The sequence below is a fragment of the Scylla paramamosain genome, chromosome 20 (genome assembly GCF_035594125.1).
Source record: "Scylla paramamosain isolate STU-SP2022 chromosome 20, ASM3559412v1, whole genome shotgun sequence".
Classification (NCBI taxonomy): domain Eukaryota; kingdom Metazoa; phylum Arthropoda; class Malacostraca; order Decapoda; family Portunidae; genus Scylla; species Scylla paramamosain.
The window spans coordinates 15,167,716-15,180,493 of record NC_087170.1 but is presented as its reverse complement, the minus strand read 5'-3'; positions in this window follow the sequence as shown (position 1 = coordinate 15,180,493).

Here is a 12,778-nt window from a genome sequence, read left to right as displayed (position 1 = left end):
TGAAGTGTCTTGTCATAGTGTTGACTGTTCGTGGGTTTGGTTCCCTGGTGTATTTTCTTTTTTATTTTTTTTTTAAGGGTATTTTTTTTTTAAGTTTGATGTTTAAAAGGGGACTGGTCTCTCTCTCTCTCTCTCTCTCTCTCTCTCTCTCTCTCTCTCTCTCTCTCTCTCTCTCTCTCTCTCTCTCTGTTATTGCGATTAAATCTGATGTGCTGCTCTCTTTTCTCCTCCTCCTCCTCCTCCTCCTCCTCCTCCTCCTCCTCCTCCTCCTGCTCCTCGTATGTTTTGTGCCTCAATACAAATTCGTTCAGTCATTCTCGCGTTGGTGAGGAATGCGACACACACACACACACACACACACACACACACACACACACACACACACACACACACACACACACACTATCTTTGTACCACTGGTTATGTTGCAACCTTCCGACAAACTGATAGACACAGGATACAGAGAGAAATAGATAGATAGAGAGAGAGAGAGAGAGAGAGAGAGAGAGAGAGAGAGAGAGAGAGAGAGAGAGAGAGAGAGAGAGAGAGAGAGAGAGAGAAAGGTCAAAATGTGGCGTAAAAAAATGAAAATAAAAGAATGAAAAATCAAATAAATAAACAAAAAACAAAAGTAAATAACAAAATAACAATAGTAAATAAAAAATAAAAAATAATCATATGAAAACACACACACACACACACACACACACACACACACACACACACACACACACACACACACACACACCACGCGACACTTAATCCGGTCACGACATCTGGTACAAGAGGACAACAGTGAGAGAGAGAGTGAGAGGGAGAGAGTGAGAGGGAGTGAGAGGGAGTGATAGGGGCAGAGGGAGAGGAGGGAGAGGGGAGTGAGGGGACGCATACCCTGGGACCCTTAGACCCTCCACGGCGCCGCCCTGAAAGCAGACACTGAAGGAGGAGGAGGAGGAGGAGGAGGAGGAGGAGGAGGAGGAGGAGGAGGAGGAGAGAAAGACACAGAAGATGAGGGAGAAGAAGGGCAGAGATGACAAGGGAGGGAAAAAAAGGAAGAAAAATCACCGAAAGAGGAGGAGGAGGAGGAGGAGGAGAAGGAGGACAGTGGTTAAGAAGATGAAGGCACAAAAGAGAAGGATGAATAAAGAGAGAAGAGAGACATAGATGAAGAGGGGAAAAGGAGAAGAACAAAAGGATACAGGGAAAATTAAGGGGAAAATACACAAGAGGGAAGAAGGAAGAGAGAAACAAGTAAAAGAGAAAAAGAATAACGAAGAAGGAAGAGGAGGAAAGCGAAGGAAAAGGAAACAAAAGATGAGGAAATGAGGGGAAAAATACATAAAGGAGAGAAGGAAGAGAAAATAAGAGAGGCAAAGCGAAAAAAAGAAATATATAGAAGAGGAGAGAGGATAGAGGAGAAAAGTAGAGGAAAAAAGAAGAGGAATAGAAGAGGATTGGAGAGAGAGAGAGAGAGAGAGAGAGAGAGAGAGAGAGAGAGAGAGAGAGAGAGAGAGAGAGAGAGAGAGAGAGAGAGAGAGAGAGAATGAAGAAAGCAAAGGAAGGAAAAAGAAAAGAGAAAAAATAAGAAATGGGGAAAAAAGAACAGAAAGAGGAAAAAAAGAAAAAAGAAAAGGGAGAGGAACAAAAAGGACGGAGGAGGGAAAAAACAAAGAAAAGATGAAAGAAAAAAATGAAGGAATGAGGGGAAAAAACAGGAAACAGGTAGTGAGAGGAAATCAATAGGCTCATTTCCCTTCTAATACTTTCATCCCCCTGCCACGCCCCTGCCACGCCCCTGCCACGCCCCTCTCTGTGATAAGACCAATTACTTAGTGTCACCCAGGAGTCCTTCAGTGGTCCTTCACGCCCTCCTGCTGCGAGGGGGCGTGGTGAGGGTAAGGGTGAGTAAGACTGGGTAGGGTGAGCAGGGGTGGGTAGTGATGGGTAGTGATAGGTAGGAATGGGTAGAGATGCGTGGGTAAGGATAGGTTAGGTTAGGTTAGGTAAAGGGAGGCTGGAATAGACGGAGAGGTGATAGTGAAGATTGTGAGTTGTTTTGTGATGATGATGATGATGATGATGATGATGATGATGATGATCCTACTCCACTCCCTGTCATGATCTTATCAAAACACATGGCAACATTCACGCCAATTATCTTACCGGATGAACAAAAAAAAAAAAAAAAGGAAAAAATATACAACGTAAATAACATACAAACTGAACCAGAAAAATAGCAGAACACACAAGCATTTTCATCATTTCCCTCAAAGATAAGAAGAAACAATATGACGTTACACTATCTAATTGTGTGTGAGGGAGGGAGGCACGCGAGCGGCAGAGGGTTGGCGAGGGAGTAACAATGAGTGGTGTGGGAGGGAGATAGGAATGGATAAGAGGCAAACTAGTGATAAGGGAGATTACCACACGGATTAACACGGCAATGCATAACACGTGAGGGATATAGGTCAGTAAATAACACCAAATAACCATCAAAACCATTAGAACAATTCTCCAAAAATTACAGAGAAGAACCGAGAGATTTTCATGGTTGTTTTTCCTACTAGCAGTGCAGAATTATTGTTAAACTATCACTAGAACCATTAAAGCACACTTGAAACCCTTAACTTCCACTAGAGGCTTGAAAGTAATGGAGGGAGGACTGTGAAACTTTTAGGAATGTACAAACGAAGCTAACAGATAACAGACAGCCAGGGGGAGGAGGGAGGAGGACGGGAAGGAGGCGGCCTGTAATGGGACCAATGGAATGCCAAGTGAAGGAATGACGTGATGAGGAGAGAAAAACAACGATCAATATTCATACTAATCAGCAATTGAGTTAAAGCATCTATCAAGATAAGACACTGATAAGGTTCCTTGTGAGTCACGGATCTTGTATTGTTATCTTGCTGACACCTTCACTCCCCCATCACTACGCGCACCACTTCAGTACCTGCCTACATGCATACAGACATAAACAGAAAGAGGAAAGGATGGTGAGGGGTTAAGATGGGCATAAGTTTAAGAGGATAGGGAAGTAAATTTTAGCGATAGGGAAAAGTCACGAAGGGTTTACACAATCTACAGTTTCTCAAGTGTTGATAACAATTACATAAACAAACAAATTATCGTGATTTTTTTACATTTGCATTGCTTTTTTATCTTTTTTTTCCTTCACTCCCTCATTCCCTCCATCATCAACACTCACTCGTTCCCAAACCCTCTTCTCTTCCCTCCCTTTCACTCCCTCATCCATCCACTCACTCACTCATTCCCAAACCCACTCGTCTTCCCTCCCTTTCACTCCCTCACTCCCTCCCTCATCAACACTCGCTCGTTCCCAAATCATCATCTCTTCCCTTCCTTTCATTCCCTCCTTCCCTCCCTCCTCCCTCCTCTACATCACCGCCACGAAACAAGTTCTTCAAGGGAAGCGGAAGGAAAGGTTAAATCACTGACATTAAAACTAAAATCAAGATGAAGAACTGATGATACACGAAGAGAGAGAACACGAGGGAGAGAAGACGCGACACGAAAGAGGATCCTTACAACTTTGAAGGTACTTAGGAAAAACACACACGTAGAAGAATATTACGAAAGATACGAAGGTGAGTGAACAGAAGCAGAAGCAACGGAGGAGGTAGTGAAAGAAGATGAAGATGAACAAGAAATGACAGTTTATGTTAGAAAGTTGTTTTTTTTTTTTTTTTTAACAAAGGAGTGTTGAGGTGAGTGAAAGAAGAAGAAAAGAAAAAAGCAAAGGAAGTGAAAAGGCCGTGAAAGAAGAAGAGGCAGAATGAAAGAAGAGGAGGACAAGAAAGAGGGGGAGGAGGAGGAAGAACAGGAAAAGTTACAGATAAAAGGAAAAAGGAATAAACAAAGGAGGATAAGGATAAGGAGGAAGATAAAAATAAAAATAGAAAGAGGAACAAGGGGAAAAGGAGAAATAACACTTAATGAAACTAAAGGAAAAAAAGAAGACATAACAAAACTAAACAAGTAAAAACAGAAAATACTAGGTAAAGAAAATAAACAACAACAACAACAACAACAACAACAACAACAGATATACAGATGAGGAGGAGGTACAGGCAAAAGTTACGTAAGGAAACATAATTAGTGACACAGGTGGTAGGAAGGGCGTGGAGTCAACAGGTGTGGGAGGAGGGGGAACGAATGGGGGCAGGTGTGTGGAAGAGAGCGTGTGGAGGGAAAGGAATGCCAAAGAAAGGATAGGAAGGACTGAGAGATTGCATGGGAGGAGGGAGGGAAGGAATGGGAGAAACAAAGAGGGAATGAAGAAAACACAAGAAAATGGAGTAGGAAAAGGATGATAAAGGGATAAATAGTAAAGAAAGTTAGGTGAAAAGGGAATATGCTAAAGGAAAAAGAATGACAGTGAAAAATAGAGGAAGTCATATGGAAATGTAAAGAGAGACGAGAAAACAAATAAAGAATATGAAGGATGGATAAGGAGAGAGAGAGAGAGAGAGAGAGAGAGAGAGAGAGAGAGAGAGAGAGAGAGAGAGAGAGAGAGAGAGAGAGAGAGAGAGAGAGAGAGAGAGAGAGAGAGAATGGACGAAGGAAGAAGAAAGGAAACAAAAGGAAAAGAAAAAAGAGAAAGACTGGAAGAGAAAGATGTGGAAAGTGGAGAAGGTGGGAGGAAAGGTGGATGGGGACAGGTTGTGGAGGAGGAGGGGGAGGAAGAGGAGGAGGAGGAGGAGGAGGAGGCACAGACAATACAGAGCTAACGGTTACTCCACAAAACCAGGCAAATAACAGACAACATAAATTACAAAGACCCGCCAGATATATATTTAAGGTCTAATTAAAAGTATTGCACGGGAGGACTTTGTATATATGTCTTAATGATGGTGGTGGTGGTGGTGGTGGTGGTGGTGGTGGTGGTGCTGGTGGTGGTCGTGGTGGTGGTGGTCGTGAAAAGAGGTAGGTAGGTAACAGGTGGAAGAGGAATAAGTACAAAAATAAGAGCAATAACAACAGAAATAACAGAAAGAACAAGAAAAAGAAGAATAAGAACAACAAAAACAAGTGCAATAACAACAGGAACAACAGAAAGAACGCGAACAAGAAAAATAAAGAAAAGAAAACAAGGGGAAAGGAAAAAAAAACGAAAACGAGATAGAACACGAATATTGAAAGGTAAGATGATGATGATGATGATGATGATGATGATGATGATGATGATGATGATGATGATGATATGCTGCCTAAGACTTCGTAAGACACACCCACTCATCCCTTACATTGTCCCTGCGTCCCGTACATGATTCCCCTAGAAAAATAATAATAATAATAATGATAATAATAATAATAATAATAATAATAATAATAATAATAATAATAATAAACCTTGGAATAAGCGTTTTTTTTTCTTTTCTTTTTTTTTTTTTTTTTTTTTTTTGCTACACTATAAACACTTGCTAAATTTGTCTTGCTACTTTTAAGCGTTTTCAATTTTCCTCCTTTCCCTCCTTTAGTGTATTTCCTTTTTCCACCGCCTCTTCTTTACTATTTATCCCTTTATCATCCTTTTCCTCCTTCTTTCCTCCGTCCCTCCACTTGAAAGAGTCAAAGAAATCCCTCCTCCTCCTCCTCCTCCTCCTCCTCCACGAAGCACAAAGGAAGGCGAGAGAGAGAAAAGGAAGGAAAAAAAGATATATTACAAAGATTACAGTAAACTCGAAGATTCAACATAGTATTTCCCATGCAGAACTCTTTCAGGTTAACCCCTCTCTCTCTCTCTCTCTCTCTCTCTCTCTCTCTCTCTCTCTCTCTCTCTCTCTCTCTCTCTCTCTCTCTTCCCTCTGGCTATAGTACTACATCCTCCTCCCTTTCCTTCACTCCCAAACTCCTCTTCCCCCTTCCCTCCCTCCCCACTCCTCTCCCTTCGCTCCTCCCCTCACTCCCCCGGCCCGCCAAACGTGACCCTGTGGCCTCTGACCTTCCAAACACCCGAGGCAAGCGACCCCGTGATTTGAATACCCAAGGAAGGAGGAGGAGGAAGACTGTTGAGGTTGCTTCTTCTCCGGACCCTGAGGCGCTGGCTGGCGGGTGTGCGGGCGGGCTGACAAACGGCCACGCGGGCAGGTGGTTGGGGCGGATGGGCGGGCGAGCGATTGGCGATTGGACAGGCTACCGTTTTCCATAACTCAAGCTTCCTCTATATTCTAAGCTCGTTTTCTTTACGTAGTATAGCTAATGAGAGGTGCATTTATTTCTTCTATTCCATCCTTCCCTCCTGCAGTTTCCATTACGTATGTATGTACGAGTATGACCCAATAGAAAGTACATTTATCTTTTATTCTTTTCTCTATACGTATGTCTGAATAGAAAGACAGTTGCCTTTATTCTACCCTCTTCTGCAGCAGTTTCCAGTTCGTAGAGCTCAGAGGAACATCATTTACATGTTCTCTTCTGTTTACCGGGCAGGGCAAGGGACGTGGGGGGAAGGAAGACGTGGAGGGGAAGAAAAGTAAAAGAAAGGTATACTGTTATCATCACTGACTCACCGTGACACTGACGGCGATGAGAAAGGGAAGAGAAAGCCACGGCGGGGAGTCGCGCGCTTGTGTGGAAGAATGTGGAGAGAAGAATGGAATCAGGGAGTGGAGTGGAGTGGAGTTAAGGGTCGGAAAGTGACTGAGGACTGTGAAGGAGTGATGGAGAAAGGGAGTAATGCAGGGTAGTGAAGGAAGGGGAGGAGGAAGGAGAGTGAAGGATAGAATTGAAGGAAGAAAGGGGAGGGAAGAGTTAAAAGATGTGAAGGAAGGGAAGGAATGAAGTGAAGGAAGATGTGAAAGAGAGAGTAACAAAAGGAAGATATGAAGGAATGAGAGAAAGAAGGAAGAGTGAAGGATTAAAGGAGGAGAGCTACAGACAAAAGACGGAGTAAAGGAAATAGGAATAAAGGAAGAGAGAGAGAGAGAGAGAGAGAGAGAGAGAGAGAGAGAGAGAGAGAGAGAGAGAGAGAGAGAGAGAGAGAGAGAGAGAGATGGAAGGAGATATGGGTGATCGACGGAGTAAAGGAGTTTGCGGAAATAGCAAAGGAATGAAGAAGTAAAGGAAGAGAGAGAGAGAGAGAGAGAGAGAGAGAGAGAGAGAGAGAGAGAGAGAGAGAGAGAGAGAGAGAGAGAGAGAGAGAGAGAGTAAACTGAGAGAAACAGTAGTAGTAGTAGTAGTAGTAGTAGTAGTAGTAGTAGTAAGAGTAGAAATGGAGGAGGAATTTGTGATGATAGTACTTAGTAGCAGGTGGTGTGTGTGTGTGTGTGTGTGTGTGTGTGTGTGTGTGTGTGTGTGTGTGTGTGTGTGTGTGTGTGTGTGTGTGTGTGTGTGTGTGAGGGAGGGAAGGAAGGAGGAACGGAGGAAAGGAGGGAGGGACAGAGGGAGGGAGGAGGAAGGGAGACGACCCGTGGGAAGTGTTCCGGTGTGTGGGTATGATGATGACTCCTTGTCCTTGGCGCCACTCCACTCGGACGCAGGCTGACCCCCTCCACTCCCCCACTCCACCAACATACCTCTTACTCTTCTTCCACCTGTACAGTTCCTCTTCCCCACACTTCCATACTTGAACCAATAAATCTAGTTCGTTTTTTAGTCATTCCTATCTTCATCTGCACCTCCTCCACCTCCTCCACTACCTATTCCACCTGTACAGTTCCTCTTTTCCCCTGCAACTATGCCTAAAAAATTCACTTCTTCTAGTCATTCCTAACTCCACTTCTACTAAATCCAACTCTTCCACCTTCACAAACTTCACCCAGCGGCTCCACCTTCCCCATCTACTTTTCCACCTGCTGCAGTACATCCCTCCACTTTTTCTCTCTCTCGTCCTCGTCCTCCTCCACCTGCAAAGCCACATCCTCCACTATTATCACCGCTACTGCCACTTCCACCGTCATCTCCATTTCCTTCACCACTAACCTGCTCTATCAAAACCACTCCATTACTTCCACCACCACCACCACTACTACTACTACTACTACTACTACTACTACTACTACTACTACTATTACTACTATCACTGCCTTACTTTCACGACCACCATCACCTCTACCCTAACTAATATCACTTATAATCGACACCTCCACACTCTCTCTCTCTCTCTCTCTCTCTCTCTCTCTCTCTCTCTCTCTCTCTCTCTCTCTCTCTCTCTCTCTCTCTCTCTCTCTCTCTCTCAGTTGCCAAGAGGCGTCGGGTTCCTGAGGGTGAAAAAGGAGAGAAGCAGGGAAAGTGAGAGGGAAGGAGAGTGAGAGAGGAGGGAGGGAAGGAGGGAGAAGTGAATGGGGAGAGGGCCAAAGAAAGCTGAGAATAGGGAAGAAAGAGAGGAGGATGAAGAGGAGGAAAGAGGAGGAGGAGGAGGAAAGAGGAGAAGACGTATAAGGCAAAAGGAAAGAAGAAAGGAAGGAATGGAAGAGAAGTCGAGGATGAGAGTTCTAAAGGAAATGAAGAGGAGAAAAGGAGAAAAAGAGAGAAGCTTCTATAAGAAAAGAAAAGAGGAGAGGAGGGAAGAAGTAGCTGTGGGATGTTTGGAGAGTCACACAAGAGGAGGAGGAGGAGGAGGAGGAAGAGGATGCCCTTGTGGCGTGTGGCCGGGCAAACAGAGAAGTCAACAGGGGCAAACAAACCACAAAACAGAGGCAGGTAAGAGGCAAACAGTAGAAGCAAACAGCCTCCTCCTCCTCTTCCTTCCTCTCCTCCTCCTCCTCCTCCTCCTCCTCCTCCTCCTCAACTCTTCCCCCACGTGCTTGGAAACACCGCCACCGCTACCACCACCACCACTATAGCCAGAGCTCGTTCACCTCTTCTTCATGCCTCCTCTGAGACTGTGGTAGTAGTAGTAGTAGTAGTAGTAGTAGTAGTAGTAGTAGTAGTAGTAGTAGTAGTAGTAGTAGTAGTAGTAGCAGTAGCTGGAGAAGGAACTACTCTCGAAACACGTACTGCCACTTAAAAAGACAAATATTTACATCAATAATAGCTTCCTACGAGACATTACAAAGGGCATCATACCAGACTTATAATTATCGTACTTTCTTAAACCATCATACATTAGAAGAACACGCAACAAAACACACACGGAACTTATCTCGACTTTGACTGGAATGGACTGGAATGGAAACTTCGTACCTTTCATTATAACTCTCGAACATCTTACTAAACTACCTCACAAGGTTTATTCTAGGGTTCCAGTCACAATCAACTGGACTGGACTGGACTGAACTGGCCTGAAAACTTCGTACCTCTCATTATAATTCTCGTACACCTCCGTTTTTCCCGTGTGTTTTGAGTCGCTGTTTTTACGAGGCCGTCCCCGTGTTTAGTGAAGCGTTCAGGTCACGTCTGATTGCTGCGAAGGAATGACAATATTGACTGAGCGTAAGCCTCGCTGCATACACGAGAGACGGCCATTAGAAGGAAAATAGCAGGTGGGGGGAAGAAGTCAGCGCACTAGTGGGGAATAAAAAGAAAAGAAAAAAGAAAATGAGGTAAAAAACGAAAGGTAGTCATAACATAACCTTAAAAGAATGATGTTAGATTAAAATGAAAACAGGATGAGTTTGTAACCTGGTGAAATAATAATAGGATACGGGAGTAAATCATTATTGGAAGGCAGTCTGCGCAATGCAAGAAAAAGAAAATAGGGGGAAAAAAAGCGCCAGGGAATCATAACATTACATACGAGAATGACGTTTGAGTTGAAAAGAAAACGGGATAAGTTCGCACTGCCCCGAAAAAAGACAAATAGAGAGAGAGAGAGAGAGAGAGAGAGAGAGAGAGAGAGAGAGAGAGAGAGAGAGAGAGAGAGAGAGAGAGAGAGAGAGAGAGAGAGAGAGAGAGACTACACTGCACTACATCATAAACATCATAAACACGACACACACACAAACACACACACACACACACACACAAACTAAACTAAACTCACATCTTACGCCAACAGCCCCCTCCCCCGCCAAGAGCCACACCTTCAGTAAGATTATCTGCAGTCACGTGGAGGCTTGACAGGTGGGTGATGAGGATACAAGCATCACCTCCATTATCCTCCACAGACACCACGACGCCACCCGCCCCCAACCGCCACACCCTGTACTGTCTGTTGTTACTGCACCACGCTCCTCAAACACCGCATCTCTCAGTAACTTCTAACACACTCAGATATAAATAATGGAGGTTTTCTTGTGTGTTTCCATGATTCTTGTGATATTTCAGGGATTATTTTGTACTTTTGTTACGGCGCACGCACACTTTTCATACATCTCATCTCAGTAACTTCTAACACGATCTATGTAGGTTACTGAGGTTCTCGTAAGTGTTTCTATGATTCTAGTGATATTTAAAAACTAATTCTTTACTAATGCTACGGCTCACGCTTCTCTTTTTTTTCTTTTTTTTATATATATATACGTGTGAGGACTCTGGTCTAAGGCAACAGATGGGTTATGTATAAAAGTCCCCGAAGAATGCAGCTGAGAGAGTTTACTAAGGTATTCTCAAAACATTTCCTCATTTCAGACTCACGCTTAAATTACTGAGGTATTCATGATTCTGGTGATACCTCAATGATTCTGCGCCGCTTGTTGCTATGGTCGGCGCATCCCATCCTTGTCTACTAAAACATTTCCAAACACTTCCTTATCTTCGCAACTCGTAACAGACTCACACTTTTAAAATTATTGGGGTTTTCGCGTGTGTTTGTTTCCATGATAGTAAAATGTACGGTGCATACACAAGAAAATTAAAATGAAACACAAATGTATATACGAAGATAAATGAGAAAAGAAATCACCGTTACATAAATCGAGGCGGAAAATAAATAGGTCTACTGGATTACACGGAAAGAAAAAAATATTAGGCTTACTGAACTGAGTGGACGCGAGGACACACACACACACACACACACACACACACACACACACACACACACACACACACACAGCTGGGTAAAATCTCTTGATGGGTTTTAAGTAAGGGTTAGATAAAGGATGTGTGTGTGTGTGTGTGTGTGTGTGTGTGTGTGTGTGTGTGTGTGTGTGTGTGAGAGAGAGAGAGAGAGAGAGAGAGAGAGAGAGAGAGAGAGAGAGAGAGAGAGAGAGAGAGAGAGAGAGAGAGAGAGATGCCGTTTACCTTTCTTTCCTGATGCGATTTCATAAGTCTCTCTCTCTCTCTCTCTCTCTCTCTCTCTCTCTCTCTCTCTCTCTCTCTCTCTCTCTCTCTCTCGGTGGTCGCCTGAGTGGTCGTTATCGTGTCCAAGAGATAGCCATTTAACACAGTCTCACAGCTACCGCCAGTCTGTTATCTCTCCAACCATAAGTCTTGCGAGATAGTAAATGACCACCAGATTCTCTCTCTCTCTCAATCTCTGTACGATAATTTGTAAACAGAAGCTCTGGATGAGTCTGAATTTACTCTTTTCTTTCTCTTTTTATTTTCTTGTTAATGTTGTTGTTGTTGCTGTTGTTGTTGTTAGTAGTAGTAGTAGTAGTAGTAGTAGTAGTAGTAGTAGTAGTAGTAGTAGTAGTAGTAGAAGATGAAGAACAATTTGTTGTAGCTTATAAATAAAAGCATTAATTCTGAAGTCAAATTCTCTCTCTCTCTCTCTCTCTCTCTCTCTCTCTCTCTCTCTCTCTCTCTCTCTCTCTCTCTCAGGGACCATCAAGAATGCGCACAAAACACCCCGACACCGACAAAACACTGACCGAAGCCACACTTGTGAGGAAAACAAAGAAAAACAAAAAACAAAAAAGTCCCAAGTCTTGAAAAACACTTCCCGTTCTCGCTAACTCGCAGAAAAAAAAAAAAGGATGGAAATGCAAAGGAAAACAGCGTCTTATCCCGCGGTCATTCCAACTCTTCATCTGCCTTATAAGGGAAAATTTGAGAAAATGGAAGGAAAGAAAATAAAGAAAAGTAAATGTAAAATGTGTTTGCTTCGAGGGAAACCCCCCAATAAAAGAAATGGAGAGAGAGAGAGAGAGAGAGAGAGAGAGAGAGAGAGAGAGAGAGAGAGAGAGAGAGAGAGAGAGAGAGAGAGAGGGGAATTAATGTGTTCGCTTTACAATATACTGAGGAAAAGGGGCCCTTGTCTCAATTTAGAGCAAAGTCAGACCAGGATGCTTTAATAAATAACAAGAACAAAGTTTCATTTTGATCTTGTAAGTCAAAATCGAAACACACACACACACACACACACACACACACACACACACACACACAGCAAACAAAACTGAGACCAAGAACAAAACTTCATGCTAGTGTCGAGGGAGAAGCCAGGCCCGCCAAAGGAAGCATAACGAGCAATAATGAAGCAAGTTCTAGTTTTGGTTTTATCCCGACATCACTCTCCCTCAAGCAAGCCTCTTCCTTCACTGACCTTTCTGTTCCTGGAGGGCGTCTGCTCCTTCCTGCAGGAGGACGAGGAGGAGGAGGCACGCCACCACCACCCTGAGGGAGGCGGCGCTGCCCCAGGGCCACATGGCGACCCCTGCACGGCTCACAATCCAAGGGTAACACTGTTTTGCTCCACCGCCGCACGCACACGCAAACACTTGACACACTAACGCACTCACATCACCATCCCAGCAGTGAAGAACCACCTGACGGAGGCCTAAGCTCGGGGCCTTACTTGTCAGCAGTCCACGCCTTCACTGTCACCACGCTCGCTGAGATCACTACCGCCTCCGTCACGCCGTCTCCTGTCGCAGTGCTCTCACCGCCACGCCATGTGACACACGCACTCCTCGGCCTCACCACCGGTCAC